This window comes from Malus sylvestris, chromosome 3 (genome assembly GCF_916048215.2).
Source record: "Malus sylvestris chromosome 3, drMalSylv7.2, whole genome shotgun sequence".
NCBI classification, from domain to species: Eukaryota; Viridiplantae; Streptophyta; class Magnoliopsida; order Rosales; family Rosaceae; genus Malus; species Malus sylvestris.
The window spans coordinates 14,614,865-14,640,494 of record NC_062262.1 but is presented as its reverse complement, the minus strand read 5'-3'; the positions used below and the strand labels follow the sequence as shown (position 1 = coordinate 14,640,494).

Here is a 25,630-nt window from a genome sequence, read left to right as displayed (position 1 = left end):
ATTGCAGCATTAGTCAACCGATTGGAGGCGCAGGACAGCGAGAAACCCGACCCAGAGGATGATCCACTAAAGGGAGTTGGCGGGGACGAAGAACCCCCGGTGAAGAAAATCGATGGAAAGCCGAAACCAGACCCAGCAGCGGCGCTCATGGGGTCTCTTTCTATCCAGCAGCTGCAGGAGATGATCACCAATACCATCAAGGCACAGTACGAAGGGAGCTCATATACCTCCGGGTTGTACTCAAAGCCGTATTCAAAGAAGATCGACGCCTTGAGGATGCCGAGGGGTTATCAACCACCAAAGTTCATGCAATTTGATGGAAAGGGAAACCCGAAACAGCACGTCGCCCACTTCGTTGAAACTTGCAACAACGCAGGAACCGAAGGGGATTACCTCGCCAAGCAGTTTGTGCGCTCGCTGAAAGGAAACGCCTTTGAGTGGTACACGGATCTGGAGCCTGAGTCCATCAACAGTTGGGAGCAATTGGAGCGGGAATTCCTCAACCGCTTCTACAGCACCCGCCGCACTGTGAGCATGCTAGAGCTAACAAGCACAAAGCAGTGGAAGGACGAGCCAGTCATGGATTACATCAACCGATGGCGTAACCTAAGCCTCGACTGTAAGGACAGACTCTCCGAGATTTCTTCAATCGAGATGTGCATCCAGGGCATGCAATGGGGTTTACAATACATCCTTCAAGGTATCAAACCACGCACTTTTGAAGAATTAGCCACCCGTGCCCACGACATGGAGTTGAGCATCGCCCACCACGGAAAGAAAGAGCCAATCACCGATTTCAAAAGGGATAAGGTGTTCACTTCAAGAGCAGACAATCATGGAAAAAAGCCCGCCAAGGAAGCTTTTACCACCAATACCACCCCTATCAAGACCTCGTCCGCGCCCGTCAAAATCTCTTTCAATAAAGCAAGGGAGACAAAAAAAGGTGAGCCTTCCCACACCCAAGATAGGTACAAAAACACCTTGAGGGAATTGGAGCAAAAGGTATACCCTTTTCCGGACTCCGACATGGACGCAATGCTGGACGACCTGCTGGAGAAGAAGGTGATTGAGTTACCCGAATGCAAACGCCCTGAAGAAATGAATCGCATCAATGATCCCAAGTACTGCAAGTACCATCGTATCGTGGGTCATCATGTTTGCAAGTGTTTCATCCTAAAAGAACTCATCATGAAGCTGGCACAACAAGGACAGATTGAGCTCGACCTAGAAGACACAGCTGCGACGCACACCACTACAGTCGTGTTCGGATCCTTTGATCCCGTGCTTCTTCAAGAAATGCCTGACCATGCCCGGCAATACTCAAATCACTCTACACATTCTGCACCACCATCACTGGGGGCAAGCAACCAGGACGCACCTACTGACGATGACAAAGGATGGACATTGGTAACCTATAAGAGGACAAGGAAACCAAAACCGCAAGCTATAAAGCAAAAGGGGGAACAAGGGAAAAAGCACCGCCGTCGCGGCAATAGGAAGCCTAAGAGAAACATAAGAGCTACTAAGCCAATATATGTTGGGGAACCTGCGGAGCAAAAGCCACGCATTCCCATCTCATTGCACGAGTACTTCCCGGATGACTTATTCCAACATTGCACTATCACCGCATGTCACATGGTCGAAGTAGAAATGGAAGAACCCTCAAAGGAAAAAATTGTCGCCGCTGAGGGAGAAAATACTCCGACACCTGAAGAAGGTCTGCCAATACACTTTAGCATCGAGGAAGCGCTACAATTGCCAAAGAAGATACGAAGGGCGTTGGCAACGGTTCTAGCGAGTTCAAACGACCACGAAGTGCAAGAAAGCAAGAACGAAGGCTTGAGCCTTTGGCCATACGAGTGTGCCACATGCTGTGCCGCCGATGACACAATCCACTTCGCCGACGAAGACTTGCTGCTAGGATCCAAGCCTCACAACCGACCTCTCTTCGTCTCTGGGTACGTAAGGGAGCACAAAGTCAGCCGCATGCTTGTGGACGGTGGGTCAGCCATAAATATCATGCCAAAATCAACAATGACCGCAATCGGCATCAAGGTAGATGAACTATCCCTAAGCCGTCTACTAATCCAAGGTTTCAACCAAGGAGGACAAAGAGCGATGGGCATGATCCGAGTGGAGATGACCATTGGTGAACTCAAGTCAAGCGTGATGTTCCACGTGATTGATGCAAGAACTTCCTACGGTCTGCTCTTAGGAAGGCCTTGGATCCATGCGAACAGAGTAGTACCGTCCACCCTTCACCAATGTTTAAAATTTTACCAAGAACGAGTGAAGGTGATCTATGGCGACACCAAGCCATTCACCGAAGCCGAATCACATTTCGCAGACGCTAAGTTCTACATGAATGAAGACATGGTGCCCGAAACTCTTCCAAAAGAGATTAAATCCATGAGCAAAGCAGCACCTAAAAAACAGGAATGGCAAGCGATGCCCAAGAAGCAAGAAGAAGAAGCTATGCCATCTTCAAGCAAAAACGACGATGAGTTTTCTAAACCTGCAACAACCAGAGGAAGTAGGACGACCTCAAATGGACCAAGCGTACCCGTCTTCCGATACATCCCGACGTCGAGAAGAAAGAATGGTCAATCCCCGTTCGAAACTGCAGCGAGCAAAGCCGATGCACAGCGGCACATAGATAATGTAAAGTTGCTCAAAACAAATGCAGTTTTGCCTCTGACCCAGCTAGACGACACTAAGGATGCAAAACCGTCACAGGGCTTCGTAAAAGGCCTGCCAAAGGGGGTAGAACCAAGCTTTCTCCCAACCAAAAGGACCGAAGAAGGTTTTGATCCAAACGCCTACAAACTTATGTCGAAAGCTGGGTATAACTTCACCTCCTCTGCAAACTTGGGAAAGAATGATTTGAACACCGTCAAAGACAACGAACGTGATCTCACTAAAACTCAGAAGAAGTTGGAGAAGCATGGTTACGGGGTTAGCAACAACAAAGCTGGACTTGGCTTCACACCAAATGCACCGGTGAAGATCTCCAGCAAGGCAAAAAATGCTAGCGCTCAACACATCAGCGTAAGCATTATACAAGATAAAGAGGAGACTCAACCTGCCCCCCGGACATCAGTATTCGGTAGAATGAATTGTTCAAAGCCCAGAGTTTCGGCACCTAAACTCATTGGCGGTCAAAACAAAACTTCCATCTTCAAAAGGCTTAACACGTCAGTATCTCGAGGCTCGGTTTTCAAAAGGTTATCAAAACCTAAAAAGCAAAGCAATACGACTAGCTTTCCTCCACGACAGTCAGTTATGGAAAGACTTGGAGAAGCCAAAGAGCATTCCAAAAGGAGAAAGACTACACCAGAAGTAGAAGAGATCGATTGCCTGGCAGAAAAGGATGACGTTCGAAGTTCCATTCCTTCAAGAATGAAGCGCCAAGCAATTTTGGAGGTTAACACAGTTGGATCACTGAAAGTGAAAAGGCGCACCATCATTCACACTGGACAATCTTCATGCCAACTAGCTCAAGAGGTTAACACCGAAGAAGAAGCCCAAGACATCTTCCACATCACAATCCAAGAAGATGAAGAAGATGAAAGCCTCGAGGAAGATGTCATTGCAGCACCGTCACAACTCGAAGATGGGGGGCAAGCCACAGTTGACGATCTCAAAGAACTCAACTTAGGCACAAGTGAGGAACCGAAGCCTATCTTCGTGAGTGCATTACTAAGTACAGACGAGATAGGGAAGTATTACCAGCTGCTATTAGAGTTCAAGGATGTCTTTGCGTGGACCTATAAGGAAATGCCCGGCCTCGACCCTATCATTGCGGTGCATCATCTTGCAGTCAAGCCTGGAACGCGACCAATAAAGCAAACTCAAATACGCTATCGATCTGAGCTCATCCCACAAATTGAGGCCGAGATTGACAAGTTGATCGAAGCAGGCTTCATTCGAGAGGTGCAATACCCCAAGTGGATCTCCAACATCGTCATAGTCCTTAAGAAATCCGGACAAATACGTGTTTGCGTGGACTTCCGAGATCTCAATAATGCTTGCCCAAAGGATGACTTCCCCTTGCCAATCATTGAAATCATGGTGGACGCGACCACTGGCCATGAGGCACTATCATTCATGGACGGCTCTTCTGGATACAATCAAATTCGTATGGCTCTTGAAGATGAGGAACTAACAGCCTTCCGCACTCCAAAAGGTATCTACTGCTATAAGGTGATGCCCTTTGGTCTGAAGAATGCTGGAGCTACATATCAACGCGCAATGCAGAAGATCTTCAATGACATGCTACACAAGAGCGTAGAATGTTATGTAGACGATGTGGTGGTCAAGACAAAGAAAAGATCAAATCACTTGAAGGATTTGCGAGTAGTGTTCGAAAGGTTACGAAAATACAACCTCAAGATGAACCCACTAAAGTGTGCATTTGGCGTCACATCTGGAAAGTTCCTTGGCTTCATTGTCAAGCATCGTGGCATTGAAATGGACCAATCAAAGATCAAGGCCATTCAAAGCATGCCCGAGCCAAGAAACCTGCACGAGTTGAAAAGTCTACAAGGACGGCTAGCCTTCATCAGACGCTTCATCTCCAACCTCGCAGGGCGTTGTCAACCGTTCAGTCGACTCATGAAGAAAGATGTTCCGTTCGTATGGGACAAAGCATGCAACAATGCTTTTGAAAGCATAAAGAAATATTTATCAAGTCCACCTGTCCTGGGGGCACCTGTACCAGGGAAACCGCTCATATTGTACATTGCTGCTCAGGAAAGTTCAGTCGGAGCACTCTTGGCACAGGAAAATGAGGCCCAGAAAGAAGGAGCGTTCTACTACCTCAGTCGAACGCTTACCGGCGCTGAATTGAACTACTCCCCAATAGAGAAAATGTGCCTGGCCTTGATGTTTGCCATCCAGAAGCTCAGACATTACATGCATGCTTACACCATCCACTTGGTTGCTAAAGCTGACCCGGTCAAATACGTCATGTCCAAGCCAGTTTTGACAGGGCGACTAGCTAAATGGGCATTACTTCTCAATCAATACGAGATCATTTACGTCCCAGCTAAAGCCGTCAAGGGACAAGCGCTAGCAGACTTCCTTGCCGACCATCCAATCCCAGCCGATTGGAAAATCTCAGACGACTTGCCCGACGAAGAAGTGTTCTGCATCGACGTATTCCCGACATGGACGATGTTCTTCGACGGATCTGCACGAGCAGACGGAGCGGGGGCAGGAGTAGTATTCATGTCGCCACAAAGGCAAGTACTACCTTATTCATTCCAGTTAAGCGAGTTATGCTCTAACAACGTCGCTGAGTACCAAGCACTGATCCTCGGGCTCCAAATGGCAATCAACATGGAAATCACAGCCCTTGAGATATACGGCGACTCCAAGCTCATAATCAATCAACTCCTGACTGAATACGAGGTGAGGAAAGATGACCTCGTCCCATACTTCCGGCTGGCAACGCAGTTGCTACAGAGGTTTGAGGTCGTAACACTAGAACACGTGCCAAGAAAAGAGAATCAAATGGCAGACGCTCTCGCCAACCTAGCCTCGAGCATGACATTAGGAGAAGACGAAGCTACAAACGTGCCAGTATGCCAAAGATGGGTAATCCCGCTTGTCACTGAAATAGTACTAAGTGATGCAAACGTTATTTCAATACTTCTGGTCAACGTTGAAGAATGGAGACAGCCTCTGATCAACTACCTGGAGCACGGAATGCTTCCAGATGATCCGAAACACCGCTCTGAAGTACGTCGACGAGCACATCGCTTCCTCTATTACAAAGGGACACTATACCGGCGATCTTTTGAAGGGGTACTTCTGAGATGCCTAGGCGAGGAAGAAGCCAATCAAGCCATGGAAGAAGCACACTCAGGAATATGTGGAGCGCACCAGTCCGGACCAAAGCTTCATTACCAGCTCAAAAGAATGGGTTATTACTGGCCAAGCATGGTAAAGGACTGCCTAGAATACGCCAAAAGGTGCCAAGCCTGCCAGTTTCATGCCAACTTCATACATCAACCGCCTGAACCATTACACCCCACAGCTACTTCATGGCCGTTCGATGCATGGGGATTGGATGTCGTAGGACCAATTGCGCCAAAGTCATCTACGGGAGAGGCTTACATCCTGGCTGCAACAGATTACTTCTCTAAGTGGGCTGAGGCCATACCCCTGAAGGAAGTCAAGAAAGAAACTGTCGTCTGTTTCATCAAGGGACATATCATCCATCGATATGGGGTGCCTCGCTACATTGTCACCGACAACGGAAAGCAGTTCTCAAACCGACTCATGGACGAGCTCTGCGAGAAATACAAGTTCAAGCAGCGCAAATCCTCCATGTATCATGCTCCGGCCAACGGTCTTGCAGAAACATTCAACAAGACATTGTGCAACCTCCTGAAGAAGGTAATCGGTAGAACAAAGAAAGACTGGCATGAAAGGATAGGCGAAGCCTTATGGGCATACAGGACAACATATAGAACGCCTACCCAAGCCACACCTTATTCTCTTGTATATGGCGTAGAAGCTGTTCTACCACTCGAAAGTCAAATCCCCTCGCTAAGGATGGCTATACAAGAAGGCTTGACTGACGAAGAGAATGCAAAGTTGCGTCTTCAAGAACTGGAGGCACTGGATGAGAAAAGACTCGAAGCCCAGCAACACCTGGAGTGTTATCAAGCTCGACTTTCTAAAGCCTTCAACAAGAAAGTTCTCCCTCGGTCTTTTCAAATGGGAGATCTCGTCCTTTCATTGCGTAGGCCTATCATCACAACTCACAAGACAAAGAGCAAGTTCACGTCAAAATGGGATGGACCATACGTAGTACAAGAAGTCTACACCAATGGTGCCTATTTAATCATGGCGGAAGACGGCTTAAAGATCGGCCCTATCAACGGCAGATTCCTGAAGCGCTACTACCCCTGAAAAGCAACAAATTCATGCTCCTTGTTCGCACGAGCCTAAACTGCACGAACCAAAGCTCCTCGCCTGCACGAGCCTAAACTGCATGGCACAACGCTCCTGGTCTGCACGAGCTGAAACTGCAAACGGCAAAAAAAAATAAAAATAAAAAAAAAAAAAATATATATATAAAATGTATTTTGAACTACGTTATGACTTGATCCCTCCTCAACAAAGGGTACGTAGGCAACTCGAAGTGTCAAAACTTCAAGTACAGTCACACCATCTAAAAGAAATAATAGTAATAATAAGTAAACACTTTGAGGATCGAGGAGCAAATTCAAGAACATAAATGCTTTATTTCTTTGAAAGAAGGAGTTGGCTCCAAGGCCTTATTACAAGAAATATTACTTGAAAACTATGTCTCTAAAGCTACGAAGGCAATCTCCAAGCGAGCCTTCCAAGGTCTTCAAAGTCTCTACCTCGGTGGGAGACAAGATGGGTAACTCTATAGTCGTGTTTTTCTCTCGTTCTAGGCGTGAAATCTCTTCTTGGTACTGAGAAAGTGCAGTTCCCTGCTCTGCGAGGACACTTTCAAGTTGTAATGCCTCGACTACCAACTGCTCTCGCTCTCGCGCCAATGCATCTAGACGCCCTTGGACAGAAGTTAACGAAGCCTCCGTGGCTTGATAATCTCCTGAAACAGCTTGCTGAAATGACCAGACTTGAGCCAGTGAGGAGTCTATCATGGTTAGCTGATGAGCTCTGACATCTGGACTCAACTTCTCTAAGGAAATAGCACGCAAGGAAGAATATTCAGTTGAGGCGGCCATGAGTTCGGCAATCTTGATCTTCAAGGGGGAGGAATCAACGTTAAGGTTGTCAATCACCCAAAAAACTTCGACAAATCCTCATTAAGCAACGGGAGGTCTTCCAGTGGACACTTAGAAATCCTCACCTCAATATGGCTCTTGATCTCCATTGCCGCACCAAGGCTTATGCGATGGATGAGTCGCTCAGTACCGCTAAGATTCGGCCCTCTCAAAGAGATCTCAGAGCTAGCTGGCAAAGGCGTTGGACACATGACGGGTTCTTGCATACCCCCACCCACACGTGGCAAACTCGGGAAGTTCGACGGATTTGGAACAAGCTCTGCACCAGGAGGATCCCCGATATCCCCGTCTGTAGGTAGGTTACCTGCAAATAGCATCCTCGTATAGGAATAAACATCTGCAGTTGCCAAATCAAAATGACGGGAAGGCCCAACCTAAAGAAGACGGAGAAAGAAGTTAGAAATAAAAGCCAAAACGATAAAAGCAGAAGAAATCGTGAGAGAAAATAAAGGACATACATCTCTCTTAAATGGCGCACGGTCATCGAATTGAGGAGTTCTAAGCGCTTCTTTCTTCTTGTGACGAAAATTGACATCACTGTCAGCCTGAGCATCCTCAAGTGATCTCTTGGTTGAAACTTGTGGACGCTGCTGCAAAATGAGTCCATCTTCGGGCGAGTCACCTTCATCCCCTGCCTCTTCGGAAGCATCCGGATGTCGAGGGGACAAGCATGGACGTTGAAGAGTTAAAGCTACAGGTCTATCTTGTAAGGGAGCCGCACTTGCACAATCAAGGGGTACCAGTTGCATAAAAATCACAGGACAACCCTCTCTCGACGTATCATCTCTTAAGTGAGAAGAACGGGTGCCACTTGCCGTCCCCGAGTTCTTATAATGTGTCTTTGACCACCAACGTGCGTAAACACGGGTCACTGGATTACTCATGAACTCATCCTTGGCCGGCAGCGTAATAACAGCATTTGTGCATGAACGGGTACAAGACTCCCAATGCATGTACACGGCTTGCGGGGATACCGATGGGTTCCTTTCCTTCAACTTGCCTGGCTCGCTTTGGACAAAACCAAATTGCCTGCTGAAACGGTGGGGGCTATATGACTGGATGATACATCGGTCTTCTTGCCGCAAAGAAACAAACCCTGAGCGAAGGCTTATAAGATAAGACAAGTCCGAGAAGCGGAGATGCGAGTTGTCTACAACGCCTTGCCGCACCGAGCCAACTCTCGCTAAGGGGTCCATCCTCAAATCTTCACAACTTTTAAATAGCGCTCGCGCTTGCAAATCGTCAAGGCTCTTCGCGGAAAGCACACCAGAATACTTCGTCATCAAAGGCACTAGCTTGGCTCCAGACGATGAAGAAGGCCTTGACTTATCCAGAGTCGACAGAGAAAAATGAGTGCCAAAATATTCACCCAACCAACCATACACATAGTGGTAAGGGAGCACCGCAGCACGATCTTCAGTGTTTGCCGAGTCAGAAACCACGCTCAAGCCATTGTAAATGTTGGCTAAGACCGGAATAGCGAGGCTAAAAGACTCACCTGCAGCCATCTTGCTAGCAACTTTGAAAACTTCAGGACGAACTAAGTTGACGTCGCCTGCGGGGAAAACAAATTTACAAAGCCAACAAGCTAAGAAAACAGCCAGGTAAGACTCCTCCACATGCTCTGGTGTTATGCCAAGATCCTCGAATGCTCTCAACTCGTCAGAAGAGCGACGCCTGGTTGCGCCAATAACACCGGACGGGTCTGAGTCGCCCTTTGGCCTAGTGGTCTTGTTACGACCAATTTTCTTCAAAGGCTTCTTATACCTCATGGCCTCCCAGTACCAGAATCGGATCCATGAGGAAATCCTCACGCCTGATTTACCTCGAGCATCCTGGAAAAGCATGTGATACGCCCAGAACAAATAGCGGCAACTTGCAGGCAATCCTCGGTTATTGCAAAGCGAAAGGTCATCTGCACTGGGAACGACCTCGTCGTAAAACTTGCCTTGGATCGGCAAACCTCCTATCCTGTGAAGATCCCAAAGTGAAATTGACATCTCCCCTTGCGCTGTGTGAAGTGTGTTGGTGGCCGAACACCAACACTCTAAGAACGCACGAATAACAGAAGGATGACGATCGTAACTAAACAAGGATGCATACACAGCGTGGTAAAGGCCCACCTTAGTAAGCATATCCTTGGATCGGCTTAAGACATCTTCGAGCCACTCCCAATAAAACTCATCAAAAACGGCCTCTCCAGCGGTAGACAGGGTACCATTCCAAGCCATAGCTCCGATGCGGATGTGATCACCAAGAAGCTTAAATGAGGCCGAATGATTGTCACCGGTGTGGTGCGACGGATTCAAGATAAGAATCTTCAAGAGGCGCGCCTTCTTCTTCGTATCTGCTTGGACAGAATCCACCACATCCCAAGATACTTCGGAAGACCACGACTTAATATGCATGGAGTTATCTTTCGCAGGAAGAGCAAGCGCTTTAGGACCAGTCAGGGGCTCGTAAAGCTTCAACGTCGTTCCTCTGTCTTGCGAGTCACCTGCCTGCGCAAGAATGGTAAGGGTGCCACCCTTAAAGCACTTAAAAAATACCATGACCTCGAAAAAAAAAAATGAATCAGCAGCAGCACGGCAAAGGGGGTAGCTGCGAGACAGTCCTTCCAAGCGGCGACAAGAGGCACTTCGACGTCGCCACCAAGGAAAGTTATGATCAAAAGGCACTACACTGCGAAACCCCGTTGCAGTCTCTGGCACAAACCCTGGGTAGTAGAAAGCATAAATATGCTCACGCCCCGCTCACTCCAAATGCCTCGTCTCTGAAAGCTTCGTAATTAAAGATCCCTAGCAGTATGACAAGGAAATCCATTAGTAAGGATGATAAGACAAACGAATATATATATATATATATATATATATGCATGCAGCTCTCGGGACAGATGACATGCAAACAAATATACATATATATGCATGCAGCTCTCGGGACAGATGAGGGGGCAAACAAATATATGTACATATATGCATGCAAACAAATATATATATATACGTATACGCATGCAAACAAATATACATATATATGCATGCAGCTCTCGGGACAGATGGCATGCAAACAAATATACATATATATATATATATGCATACAGCTCCCGAGACGGACAAAGGTATATATATATACATATACGTGCAGCTGACGAACAAACAAACAAGACACCAATCTAAGGATCAGACCTTTTATCCATTCTTTTCGAAATGATTCAGAGATCAAACGGGTCAGGTCGCCGGGTTCTGACATACCCGGCAGTTCATCCGTGCGAAGCCATATCTCCGCTGCATGGCGAATCAGTTCAGGGTCTCGAGTCGGGCCGCGAGCACGGCTCTCGATGTCCTGCCTCTCGCGTCAGTCGGCGCCTCCGTTGAGGTCAAGGAGCACGTGGAATGGATGGCCAGGCAAGCACGAAAGGCGGGGTACGAAGTCGACCCGGATGATATTCGTGTCGTAGAAGCGGTAAAGCCTGTTTTGGCCGAGTTAGAGAAAGGAGTTGCTCCGGGCAAGGTGGATTCGGAAGTTGGGTTCGAGAATTCGAGCTAGAAAAAAAAAGAGGATGGAAATGAAGGACGATATTTTTATTTGAGGCTCGCCGCGCCGAGCTCCGGTTCAAATCCGCAAAGGGGGAAAGGATTGAATGCCTGCCTGGAAGCCTTACAGGAAGGCTCATTTATACACACCCAAAACAGACCAACACTACAGTGCACATGCCGCCGAATGATGATATTCACATGCAGCAATCTTTTGTTAAAGATGGAGAGACTTTAAACGCCCATACCTACCTGCCAGGAGACATCATATTTGGGGAGAAAACAAAGGACATACAGCTTTAGCTGTATGTTTCAGATCGAATAAATCACCACGTAGGGCACTTCCTGCTGAAGGGCCGTGATAAATTAAGAAAGAATTTAGAAAGGCCCTTGGTAGAGTTAATTTGTAGCTTCTTTGTTGCATCTTGGACTGGGGTTGTGAAGTACCACGGACCACGGCCCAGCAGGCCGCCTAAGCAGGTCTTTATGGCCAATCATACTTCCATGATTGATTTCATCACCTTGGAACAAATGACAGCATTTGCTGTAATTAAGCAAAAGCATCATGGACGGGTTGGATTGTTGCAAAGCACTATTCTGGAGAGCATAGGGTGCATTTGGTTCAATCGTTCAGAGGCAAAGGAGCGGGAAATTGTAACAAAGAAATCAAGGGACCGTGTGTTGGGGGTAGACAATAACCCTCTCCTTATATTTCCCGAAGGAACGGATGTAAACAATCACTACACTGTTACGTTTAAGAAGGGTGCATTTGAGCTTGGCTGCTCAGTTTGCCCCGTCGCAATCAAAGTACAACAAAATTTTCGTCGATACTTTGTGAAAAAAAAAAAAAAAAAAAAAAAAAAAAAAAGTATATAGACATTTAGAGAAATAAAGTTCATTTATTAAACGTTTTGATAAATTGCAAATATACATAAGTCAAAATAAACAAACGAGAGAATGAGAGCTTTCACAAAGGTTGCTCAGGCGGAGCTTCAGCGGTCGGCGGAGCCACAGAAGGAAGAGGTATCGGAAGTTGATCATTCGGAGCTTCATTACGCGGTGCAGCCCCAGAAGACGAAGGCAAATGTTGCTGGAACAAACCCACAAACCTCCGATGATCAAGTAAAATCTGACCATCAGATTCCTGCATCTGGTCGATTTTCCTCTTCATGTTGGTGGCATAGTTGTGTGCGAGCTTGTGCAGCTGTTTATTCTCATGCTTGAGCCCTCTGATCTCCTGTTTGAGACTCATTACTTCAGCCGCCAACGATTCAACTTGACGGGTTCGAGCAAATAGGCGTTGGGCCATGTTGGACACAGAACCCGCACACTGCACACTGAGAGCCAGAGAATCCTTAACAGCCAACTCATCAGACCGTTTGGAAAGTAGTCTGTTATCTCTGGGAGTGACAAGGTTCCGGGCCACCACCGCAGCAGTCATATCATTCTTCACCACCGAATCCCCAACGGTAAGAGGACCAGTAGGGGATATGAAGGATGGGCGCCATATGTTGTCTGGAGAAGGCGGGACTGCCTCTTCACCAAGATTCAAGTCAAAACGACGGTCGGAGGGTCCAGACATTTTTAAAGTGTTGAAGAAATAAGAGATCGGACAAATCAAGATCTTAGAAGTGCAAGAAGGGAGTTTTCACAAGTGAAAATTCAAGTGTGCTTTGAAACGAACTGCATGCCTCTATAAAAATCAGCGCTCGACGGGATTTCAGAGCTCGAAGAGGCGCGCTCAGAATTCAAAGAGGCCATTCAAAAATCGAAGAGGCAAGCTCAGAAATCGGAGAAGCATCTTGCTTTTCCAGACGCGTCGCACCCATCACACGCAAACTCAGCTTTGCGGAAATCACGGGTAATTTGTCGAAGCGCCAATCCCAGATATCGAAGAGGCGCCAGTCATTTTCAGCCGCGTCATCACCTGTCATATGCGCACTCAACTTTGCGCAAATCGCGGGCAATTTGTCGAAGATTTTCAGTGAAGGAGAAAGCACGTGAAAGTTTACTGTTCAATCACGCGTTAGTTGCCGACACAAGTGAAAGAATAGTACCTCTACAGGTATTAAGGGACCTCCTATAACTGTCCACCTTCACCTTCCATAGCAAGGCAAACATACAGAGTCTTTCTTCATCTCCAAAAATGCTTTCCCAACGAAACCTCTCGAGTCATTCAGTGTTCCTTATTCCTTGGGGTACCTCTGCAAGCCAATGACTCCAAAGCAAAAGTATCTCATATCACCAGGGTAGAAAGCAAGAGTATCTCATATCATGCGTTCTCTCTGTCCTTTCCTTTGTCCTTGTTCTTACCTACAAAGACAAGGATAAAGAAAACAATATGCCGGAACTTCCACTCAAACTCGGGTAAGGAACCGACTGCTTGGAACCCTTCCCTGATTGCCTACCTAGCACTGCTCTCGAGTACTCGTTTCGCACTGCTGCTGTACTTCCAAAGAAGCTGCCACATCTGCCTGGAGAACAGATAAGGCAAGTGAAAATGATACCTTGCAGCATGTGGAGACAAGGTGCAGAAGGAACAAGCAGAGAAGAATGCGGTTTGCACAGTCAACTCAGCAGAAGGAGTCCGAACTGAGGAACTCGAGAAGCTGCCATATCTGCCTGAAGAAACAAGCAGAGAAGAATGCAGCATGCACAGCCAACTCGGCAGAAAGAGTCTGAGATGAAGAACTCGTTTTGACCCTCAAATTCTTGGGTCGACTTACTAGGCGTTGTGGGCTGCACGTGCCGATTCACCACCCTTGAATCGAATCCTTAAAGATCAAGTCACCAACTGGAAGAAGAGTTCATCAATCTTGAAGATCATACCGTTGACCAAACCGCTCAGGTGTGAATTAGAAAGATTGAACAAAGAAACAGGTTGTCACCTTTACCTCGTGCCTGCTTGTCATGTGTTCGAGTCAACCTTCAAGAATCAAGCCTCAACGGCCCTTGAAGAAGCTTTCAGCCAAATTCGAAATTAAGCATCGACGGCCCTGGAAGAAATCACAAGTTTGATTCAAGATCAAGTGTCTACCACCCTTGAATCAAAACCTAGTTCAAGATCAAAGCTGTGGAAAGTCAACAAGCGCAACAAAATACGTGCCGATTCATCCACTACCAAAGCCAAAAATCATTTACCACATGAAGCTCCTTGTGGCCCAATTTCAACCTTCAAGATCAAGCCTCGACGATCCTTGAAGAAATTTCAAACAAAAGTTCAAGAACAAGCCTCAACGGCCCTTGAAGAAATCTCAAGCCCAATTCAAGATCAAGCCTCAACGGCCCTTGAAGAAATCTCCAGCCCAATTCAAGATCAAGCCTCGATGGCCCTTGGATCGACATCTATAATAAGGGACTTCAAAACGCATCTCCTACACGTGACAAGCACATGTATACAACGTGCCTTGAAGTGGGGGCATTTGTAGACATCGAAATTTCGGTAAATAAATGTTGACCGATAAATCAAAGTGTCAACGCTCATGTATTACATAAATTTTACACGTAGCGTGTGACTCAACGAAAATTGAAATGAGTTGGAAAAGTCATCAAATAGGACACGTGTCAACACCTGGCAGAAACGACTTATTTCATCCGGGATATTATATTCAAAATTAGGCCTTGGAAAATTCTATAAATATAAGCCCATTTCATTCATTTAAGGGGAATTCAGATTACACCTTGAAGCTCTGAAGCTCTGAAACTCCGAAGCTTTCAAGCATCCAGGTTCTCGAAGAATCAAGAAAGCCTTCTTCGTTCTTCGTTCATCGTTCTTCCAAGATCAAGCCCCGACGGCCCTTTGGATCAACAATCATCCACCTTCAAGCCCAAGCCTCAACGGCCCATTGAAGAAAGCGTTCATCGTTCATCGTTCATCAACTGTTCATCCTCAAGGATCAAGCCCCAACGGCCCCTTTGGATCGACAACATCAACGAATCCGCTCATCCGCTGTTCATCAAGCCCAAGCCTCGACGGCCCTTGAAGAAAGCGTTCATCGTTCATCGTTCATCAACTGTTCATCCTCAAGATCAAGCCCCAACGGCTCCTTGAAGATCCGCTCAAATCCACCTTCAAAGATCAAGCCCACGACCCTTTGAAGAAACTTCCAACTGTTCATCCAAGATCAAGCCTTGACGGCCCTTGGATCAACGAAACACCCACCAATCAACACCTTACGGAGATCGAATCAGAGGATAAATTTGAGAGAGATTGTAACCCAAAACTATCAAATACAAATATTTGTTTGTGCGCGTTGTTCTTGTCTCTTTCGTTTCAGGAATTTTCCGTGTTCACAACGTTAAATAAGAATTTTTTTTTTTGGAGAAAATAAGATATCTATTAAATATTAAAACAAAAATATAATATAAATTTGAATTAAGTACATATTAAAGGACTAAAATGAATATGTAATCTAACACCAAGTTTTTATTAAATTTTAATCTTTGTCAAGGATTAAAGTTCAAAAACCCAGTAGCGGTTACATCACTGTAAAAGCTAGACAGAACCGCATATAGTTTACGGGAAAACTGCAAAAATGATTATGACACTATAAAACTTAGTCGGAATCATATAGATAGTTTGTGAGAGTAATGCATCAACGATTACATCACTACAAAAGCTACGACGGTTACATTATTGCAAAAGCTAAACAAAGACACAATAGTTCACGAGACATTACAGTAGCAGTTGCATCACAATAAAAGTATGACATAACTAAAGACAGTTCACGTGAATACTGCTATAATGTTCTCTATATTACAAAAGTAAGATTCTCTATAATTTGTCGGTGTTAATTATTTTTTAAGCCTTGTCAACATCGATTATGGAGGATAACTTAGGTAACTTTACCATATTTTCCATGCCTATTAATAAGAGATCTTGTAATTTCATGCATGCATAGAAGAAAACATCTTAATGATTATTATATTTTGTTCATATCTTGGTTTATTAGAAGAGACCTATTTTATTTGTATGTCCTAGTATTCCCTTATAGAGATCAGGCAGAAATAAGAACTGATTAAAAAAATCTAAAAAGGATCATATGAATCCATAAAAATTAGAACACAATCTCTACGGCATTTATGCATAGTAATTACCCCCATAAGGAAACGGATATCCATGACACTACTAAGAGTTTGATGATGAAATACATCCATAGAAAATAAACAAACATATTTTATTTAGTTTTTCACAGTTTGATGATGGCAGGTACTGATGCTGGTGCATGCATTTGGTTTTCTTTCTGCGTTTGATGATGGTGGATCGGTTGCTTTCGAGAGAAGTATGTGAAGTAAGACGCTTTTCTCGTTTTCACTAGGGTTTTGTTAGACTGGGTTGGCCTCTGCAGTCCTCAATTTCTTAATTAGGGCCCAAGACAAACAATTCGGCCGAAGATATCTCTAATATTAAAAAGTTAAAAGAGTATTTTAGTGTCTCAAAACTTCACCAAAAACTTTTGGAGAAAAACACCCTTAACACAGAAAAAGTCAAAACTGACGTTAAAAATGGATTCATAATCCAAAGGGTATTTTTGTCAGCAAATTATCAACCTAATAAATAAGAGGATTACAAACTTAAAAAATTACAAAAAGGAGATAACTGCCAGGAAAACCAACCCACCCACGTCTATTTTCCATACCCTATTTTCTGATCAAACTTCTCCCTCACACGATCGATCGTTCCTGGCATATTGGGAGAACAAACGTGATATGCCACGTGGTGCATACGTGTACACGGAGGAGGGGAAAACACGAACGTGTAAGGATTTTTGCGGAAGGGGAGAAATAAAATCCAAACAGTTGATTGCTTAACCGGAAGGGGAGAAATAAAAATGGGGTTTTCTCAATTTTGTTTGGGGTTTAATAGAAAGTACTTTTTTATTAGTCTACATATCATACTACTGAGAAACTTTTCTGGAAAACTTTTGTGTCTTGCTCGCAGGTTGAGGCTCAATCACCCTGAAGTGGCAGCTCCCATGGCCATATAGGTGTGCGTTTTGCTCCAAAACTTGATCTTTTGTTTAAATTTACATACTTTGATCGGATTTTGGTAAAGGGTTTTGTAAAGAAAACGTTTTTATTTAGTGTCTTTGTGTGTTGTAGATTTTGGATTTGGCCTGAAATGGCGATAAATCTGTGGTGGAATAAGGATTGGGACTCCAAAGTGGAAGAGAATGAAAAATTTCTTGCGCTCTGTGATTGTTTGCTTTCTGCTGGGTGCATGTGATGCACAGAAGGTAAGAAAGTATGGTTAATTTAAACTTTTTTTATATTTTGGTAATCAATATTTTCTTTAATTTCAACTGTTTTACATTGTGGATGTGTGGATTATCATCCCTTTTGCAAGTCAACAAGCACAAAGGCGTAATTGGAAATTTGTAGAGTTAGCCTACATTTCATGTTCATGAGGTCAGTTGGTGAGTTTTGTACGAAGTTTGGACTTCAACTCTATTGTTTTTGCTTTTTACTTATTCATTTCACTAAACAAAACATTAAATCAATGTGGTTGATATTGCACTGATATTTCTTACAAAATCTAATTAGTTTTTCTTCCTCAAGCTGACTTCAGTCAACAACGTTCTATTGACATTTTTTGATATATGATCTTATGTCTGAGTTTAAGGTACAACTCAGATTGGTTGAAAAGGCTTTAGCAACCTTAAATCGGATTATGAAATTGGACCATTAGTAGTAGCAGCCTAGGAGGTATATGTGCGTTTAATATAAACAGATCATACAGATCAAAGCATGCATTTTAACTCATTTTCTTTGTTCTTTGCAGATTTGTAAATAAGGATTAGGACTACAAAGTGGAAGCTCTGAAAATTTTCTTTATTGAAAGGGATTACAGATTATTAAAGTTTCTGAAGGTGTCCCGCGCTCTGAAATCCAAGCTGTCTCACCAGTGGTCCGAGCGGGTATTGATGTAGTACTAACTGGCACTTCTTTCCGTGATTAAAAAAATGTTTTTCGCACGCGTGTGAGCACATGTAGGAAGGTTAGTATATTATATATAGATAATCTTTTTATATATACTAGCATATGCTCCACACCTTGTGAGGTTAGTATATTATATATAGACTAGCCTCTCCGCACGCACTAACGTGCGTGCGAGAGGCATTTTTGCATCACGGGTGCTACGCGCCCCTAAAGATGTATTGTGTTAGTTTTTTTCCATTGTAATTGTCAAGATATACTTTAAATGTATTGTGCAAAGATGAACTTTTTTTTTTACCATACACGTCCTAAAAAGTTATCATGGTTATCATTTTACTTTACGTAAAGTAATGATTTAAATGTTATTCATGCTCATGCGAGAGACATTTTTTCATCACATGAGCTACGTGCCTCTAAGAATGTATTGCTTTAGTTGTTTTCTTATTTGCCCATCCAAAATTTTAAACTTTGAAATACTAACACTCATATTCTTTACCATGTAAATCCTAAAAAGTTGTCATGTTTTTCGTTTTCACTTTGGTAAGAGAGAGGCTTTTACCTGTTATTGATAAGTGCCCCTTAAGATATGTACTCTCTCATACATAGCAGTGTCTTTACCTGTCTTCTTTAACATTACCTTCGCAAGCATGTTATATTAACTTCTTTTCTTTAATATTACCTTCGCAAGCATGTTCCTAACCCTTCGAGACTATGGATGTTGAAATGCATCGAAGTTTCAAATAATGAGAAAATATGTGACATTTACAAACATTTAACAAACAGTATTGTATATATTTACCATGACCATAGTACAACATAAACTTACACCTTAATCCATGTGATAAGGAGTAATATTTTACAATATAAAGCTATCAATCTCATTGTTTATTTGAACCATCTCTCCATAATTGTTTCCTGTACAAATTTGTGGCTGATCCTGCAATTGAAAAACCCAAATGTGCAGTAAAAACAACCAAGAGAAAACAGAAGCTAAAAGAAATCACACTAAAAAAAAATCAATTGAAATTAAGCAATCACTGTGCACTTGATCGACCCTAAGGTGACATACAAATGCTAATTGCCAAAAAATTTAAGAAACCATTTTGAAATTAAGCAAACATTATTCTAATAAGAAAAAAACCTCAAATGTACAGTATAATTGAAATTAACTCCATTTGGATGGAATTAAAGAATGCCAAAACCACAATAACTTCATATTACATTAAACATTTTGACTAATATGTTATAAGCACAACCAACTCATCCATATTAAGAACCCAACAGAAACATAAACCAAATGATGCAATCTGCCAATTAATTGTTCTGTGCATCAACTTTGTGAACGAAAGGAAAGATATGAACAGAAAATAAATTCAACAAAACTGGAAAAATGAAGAGAAGAAATTCCACTTATGAAAGGTGGTTAGAAAAAAAAACCAAAATCAATCAAAGTAGAAGAAATTCCACGACCGACCTGCGTATTTATCCTATACAGCATTCGTTGTCAAACTCTTTAGTCAAAGCTCTACACATTGCTTATATCTGTGAGATGAATACGACAAACATTTGAGGTTGAATTAGTGAATCTCAAATACACTGGAAAAGAGAAAATGCAGACCACATCTTGATCAACAAAATTAGAGAAAATGGCAGATAAAAAAATAGAAAGGGAGATCGATTAGGTACTCATGATTAAAGGAAGATTAGAAATTTCATTAAAATAAAAAGAAGAATTGAAAGAAAAATCAAATGTAGAAGAAAATTCCATTAATTGATAAAACACTCACGATTTGTCAGATTCTTACAGCCTTACAGGAAGCTTTGCACTATGCACTTTTTTTGCCTAAAGCAGCAAAAGACCCACTCCTCACATCATGATCGCCACAATTTAAAGAAGTCGAAGTAGTACAAAGTCTTGGCAGAACAAAATTGAAAACATAAAGCATAAACCCAATAAGAGTCATAAACTAATGAAGAAAAAATTTGAAAATTTTCAAACTACTAACCCTACAATATTGTCTCGCCCACACAACACACATCACATTTATCTCCACTGCCTGCACTGATACAAATGATTTGAAACCTAATGGCAAAAGCACGATAAATAATTGGAAAATGGATTAATATAAACAAAAACTCCCCAGAGCCAAGAGTTTCCCAACAATCATACATGAAAATAGAAGGAAAAATGAATTTGGTTAATGGTGGACAACCACTGGAAAGAATGCAGAGATCATGGAGAATCTGAGATTGAAAGTTACCTACGATAAGAATCAGTTGATGTAGAGGAAGAGTCTTTGTCAATATATCTACCTGTCTGTTTCTCCCTTCCCATCGTTGTCTTCTTCTTGATTTCTGCACGACTACAAATAAACTACAAAAATTAATATGAAACTAAACTTACCCAATGAAATTTGAACACAATGAATTACTTCTCCATTATAGTTCATTTCCAAATCCTACTACTTTGAGAGGATTTAAAATACCCCGTTTTCTAAAAATTTGGAATCTCTAATAACTGAAGAATCACACTATGCAAAACCCAAGTCATTTATTAGGACGAAGAATCGCAAAAGCCTCAGAATTTGAAATCTCATATTTCAATGTAATTTCTCTAATTGAAAACCCAACAATAATAATCCAATCGAAATTGATTGTAAAGACAAAAATCGAAGGAATTTAGGAAAAATCACCTATAATCTTGTCTAAATCGAGTGTGGATGCCGAAGGAACTTCAAAAAAACACGAAGAAGAGGGGTCTATGCGGAAGACAAAAATGGGTTCGTTTCTTCCGGTGTATGACGTGTTGTTCACTCTAGAACGTGTAGCAGATGGCGGTTCCATCTCCTCTAGTGTTTACAACCGTTGCGGTTCGATGTGGTGTTCGAGAATTCTACTCTTTCGTGGAGGGTTTTTTTTTTTTTTTTTCGGAAAGATAGGACACAATGCGGTATTTGTGGGAGGATTAATCCAAGGGTCAAAATGAATTTGAAGTGCAGGTATTTTCATCCCGGTGGTTGTCAATTGTTATAGTTAAGAAGGGTGTTTATATTATTAGCATCGGATAATTTTACATTTTATAATAACTTTTAAATTGTACGATATTACAATTTTGACCTTAATTTTATTGGATAGTTAACGTTGGTATAGTGTATGAAGTGAGGGCATTTTTAGCATTTTGAAAAGCTTCACCTATTTGGGCTTCTCACTTTTTATATATATATATATATATAGATTTTTTTTTCTGTGAGATGTTATACAATCTTGCTCTCCTAAAATGGAGGAGGAGTGGTATTGGTTGATTGGGTTAAATTCATTTTATCTCATTTTTTAAAATTCATTATATCTTATTTTGTTTTTTTTTCCTTTGAAAACTGATTTGGGTCGAACGTGGTTGAATTTGTGTCTTCCACGTTTGTTCTTTTGAATTTTATCTCTTCTTTTTTTTTCTAATTTTTTTTCTTTTGGGTTAAATTCATTTTGCCTCCTGAGTGATCTGACCTCCCGGACCCTGCAACAAACTAAGGAATATGGAGAGGAGGTTTGGCGTGAAAAAGCTTTAAAAAATGGAAGAGAAGTTAGAGGACGTTTTTGGGGGGGGGAGGAAACGAATGAGGGAGTTCTATAACCGTAAAACTCCGTTGTGGATAATTATCATCATTTTTTTGTTAATTTCAATAGTTAGTTTTAATTCTAAAGTAGAGATATATTTTTTTAATACAGATTTTTTTAGTTATGGTTTTTTTACTAATTTGTCCTCATTTTCCTCATTTTCCTCATTTTCTGGATTTGGATTGTGAAGAAAAGAAAGGGACTTTCTTGGTATTTTTGAATGTTTCACCAAACTTGGGCTCTCACTTTATATATATAGATAATCTTTTTATATATACTAGCATATGCTCCACACCTTGTGTGTGAATATAATTTTTATTTTTATTTTAAAATGGGAAGGAGAAAAGGAGAAAAAAAGAAAAAAAGGAATGTGGATTAGAGAGAGAAGTTTTCCTTTTTATATTTTGTTTTTAAAAAATTAGAGGATATTAAGATCACCTTTGGGTGAGGTTTTGAAAAAAAACTATAAAATTTAGTGTGTGAATTTACTTTATTTATTGCCCATGATTTTGTTTTGTTGTAGAAGACAAAATTGTCTTTTTACCCTTTTTGGTTGACAAAGAGTATTTTATTAATGTAGTTTAGGGAATTGTTATTAGCACTCCAAAAATCTCATTCTACATTCCTCACAAGTGTATTTTTCTTTCTAATTATTAAAAGTTTGGAGTGTCAAATGAGATTTTTGGAGTGCTAATAACAATTCCCTTAGATAAATGGTTTAATACGAGAAACAACATTACACGGTAAAGCAAAAATTCTTAGAGGAATGACTACATCACTATAAAATTAAGCAAAGAGAACTATACATAGTTCATGAGAACAAATGTAGTAAGGGTGATGCTAGAGATGTCATCTTTTTAGATCATATTGTATATAATAAACTACATGATGTGACAGTTGATAGTTGAATTCATTTTTTAAATCATTAAAAATAGAATCTAACCATCAAACGCCAATCCTTTGGTTTACAAAATATGGTTTAAAAAGAAGATTTCAAGTTTCCAACAACAAAAGCGAGACAGAACCAAAGATGATCTCCTCTTCATTAACTGGTAACAAGGTGTAATCCTAGTCAATATTAATCCTCATATTCATTTGCATATTCATAAGATCTGCTTATAACTCTTTTGTATCAAGATCTGGTAGCAAACTGTAAAAGATAAATTTTAGCTCTAAAGTAGAGCTTTCAGAAGCATTTCGATGACATGATTATTTCAGACAAGGTAAGGAAAAAACTGCATGCTCATGGCACAGAGCCTCAAATTTAAAATTCTAGTCAGATTTTGGATTTGAGCTAGCAAAAGTTATACTAATTGCGCATGATCAGAATCAATAATAGCATGCTTATGAGTATCAAAATCTCAAAATTTGTTAATCCAATCACTGCTGGAAAGGAAACGATTTAAGTCTTCTGTTTTTTTTTTTTTTTTTTTTTGCTAGCCTTATGTCTGACTGGACCGGTCTCTGGGGTCCTCAATTTTTCAGGCCCAAGATAAATACTGATGAATTCTTTTTATTTATTTATTTATATATAAAATACTAAAAATAGTTAATCAGAATGAGAAGCTCTTAGAGCACATCCATCAAACTAACATTTGAAGCCTAAGCGTGTTCTAGTTTAGCAGCAGCATTCAGGGTAAAATGTTAATAAATTCACAAGAGCACATTTAGACATACTTTACAATCTACGACATTAACTTATTTAAGAGACCAATTGGGGACTTGGTCCAACAAACTCACAAGATCCTAGATAAAATAAAAACCGGTCCTAGATTAATGGTTACATCACTATAAAATCTAGACAAAACCACATATAGCTCACGAAAAAAACTGCAGTAATGATTACGTCACTATAAAAGTTAGCCAGAACCATATAGATAGTTCGTGGAAGCAGTGCATCAACGATTACATCACGACAAAACCTAGGACAAGTTACATTACTGCAAAAGTTAGGACGGTTACATTACTGTAAAAGCTAAACAAAGCCACAAATAGTTCATGAGACATTACAACAGTAATTGCATCACAATAAAAGTATAACATAACTAAAGATAGTTCACATGAATATTGCATACATTCACCACATTACAAAAGTAAGATTCTCTATATTTTATTGGTATCGATTCTTTTTAACTTCCCAATTTAGACCTTGTCAATATCAATTATGGAAGATAACTAAATAACTTGACCATATTTTTCATGCCTAAGAGAGAAGCTGAATTTTCATGCACGCATAGAAGAAAACATCTCGATAGTTACTAAATTTTGTTCATATCTTGTATTATTACAAAAGGACATAATTTATTTATATGCCCTAGCATTTCTTTATAAAGATTAAGCAGAAATATGAACAATCCAAAAAAATCTTTAAAAAATCCATAAAAAATAGAACAATATCTACAACATTATATATAGTAAATATCCCCATAGGGAAATAGATACACAATGTTTTGAGTTTAATGATGACATACATTTAGTTTCATATAGTTTTTCTCGGTTTTGACGATGGGAGGTGCTAATGCTGGTCCATGCATTTGGTTTTCTCTTTGAGTTTGATGATGGTAGATGGAGCTTCTATTGCTTTCAAGAAGTGTGTGAAGTAGGACTCTTTTCTTGTTTTCGCTTGAGTTTTGTTTGACTGGGCTGTTCATGGTAGAACAAAAATTCTCACCGCAACAGTTACATCACTACAAAAGCTAGATAAAACTATCTATAGATCACGAGAATAATACAGTAATAGTTACATCATCAAATGGCGATACATAATAAAAAATAGTTCACGAGAATACTCCAGCAACGATTACCATTTTTTTTTTATCAAAATTGCAAAATAAGGATTCATTATATTTAATTTGTTTGTAGCGATTATCAACTGATTTAACATTAGGCCAAGCTTCGGGGATTCACTTTTGATGCTCGGTTTAGTTCGGGCCTTGCTCCCACCCTTTGTTGCCAATACATAGGTAAATATTAGAGAAATGATAAACACAGTACAATTTTTCTCCTCTTGCACACTTCAGGTTTAATTATGAACGTTCTGTTGGTTTTTTACTCTAGTTTATAAGATTCAAAATTTTATTTATTATTATTTTAAATAAAAAATATGACGAGATATTTATTAGAGAACTCATGTCTTTTATTAAGGGGTGTGTAGAGTTTTATAGATAAGGAACTCACAAAATTATATACGTTAAAAACATTCATGTGTCTTCCACTATTCCATTACATCCCCTACTCTACTTTAACAATGGGCAATTGATCATTACTTGGCACCTCGTCTGTCATAATTGTGCTTATGGATCACACTCTGTGATATTCAAGAATGTATCATGTAGTTGTAGATAACCGTTATAACATGCACGTAGGAAGGCGTCTACGACTTTAGGACAGTTACAGACATTTGTCTTTATATCATAGGCTAGATTATTTCCTACTCTTTTCATACTTACTGCCTTGATTATTGATATGCATATTTGAGGCATTCTCCAATTGATTGAATTTATATGAGTATTATGAGTTTATTTATTTGAAATTTTTAATACATTATTTCCGGCTGTTTGATTAATTCAATTAAATAACTAGAAATAAATAAGAGTGTGTGAGAGATTAAAAATGATATATGAAAATTAGTTCCCTAATATAGAAAGGCGTAGCTTATTTGTTTAGAACAATGTGCTTCCTGCTCTACACCTAAGTATATGAGTTCAAATATTTCTTTTTGTAGTTTAGTTGAATAAATTAGAATATTACTTGAATAAAAAA

At 41.1% G+C, this 25,630-nt stretch overlaps 2 long non-coding RNA genes across 5 annotated transcripts; one reads left to right on the top strand and one right to left on the bottom strand.

Moving 5' to 3' along the window:
- Positions 1 to 17,163: 17,163 nt before the first annotated feature.
- Positions 17,164 to 18,552, top strand: LOC126616524 (uncharacterized). 3 transcript variants are annotated; one of them, XR_007621183.1, is made up of 5 exons: positions 17,164 to 17,307; positions 17,423 to 17,556; positions 17,667 to 17,736; positions 17,943 to 18,025; positions 18,102 to 18,552. It is a non-coding gene; the product is annotated as an uncharacterized LOC126616524 (long non-coding RNA). The 3 variants fall into 3 exon arrangements; XR_007621185.1 differs by lacking the exon at positions 17,943 to 18,025; XR_007621184.1 differs by lacking the exons at positions 17,667 to 17,736; positions 17,943 to 18,025.
- A 525-nt stretch (positions 18,553 to 19,077) lies between these two features.
- Positions 19,078 to 20,814, bottom strand: LOC126616525 (uncharacterized). Of its 2 annotated transcripts, XR_007621186.1 has the most exons (4): positions 20,518 to 20,814; positions 20,044 to 20,339; positions 19,724 to 19,798; positions 19,078 to 19,193 (listed from the first exon to the last, which is right to left on the bottom strand). It is a non-coding gene; the product is annotated as an uncharacterized LOC126616525 (long non-coding RNA). The 2 variants fall into 2 exon arrangements; XR_007621187.1 differs by lacking the exon at positions 20,518 to 20,814 and having other exon boundaries at positions 19,731 to 19,798; positions 20,044 to 20,458.
- Positions 20,815 to 25,630: the final 4,816 nt, after the last annotated feature.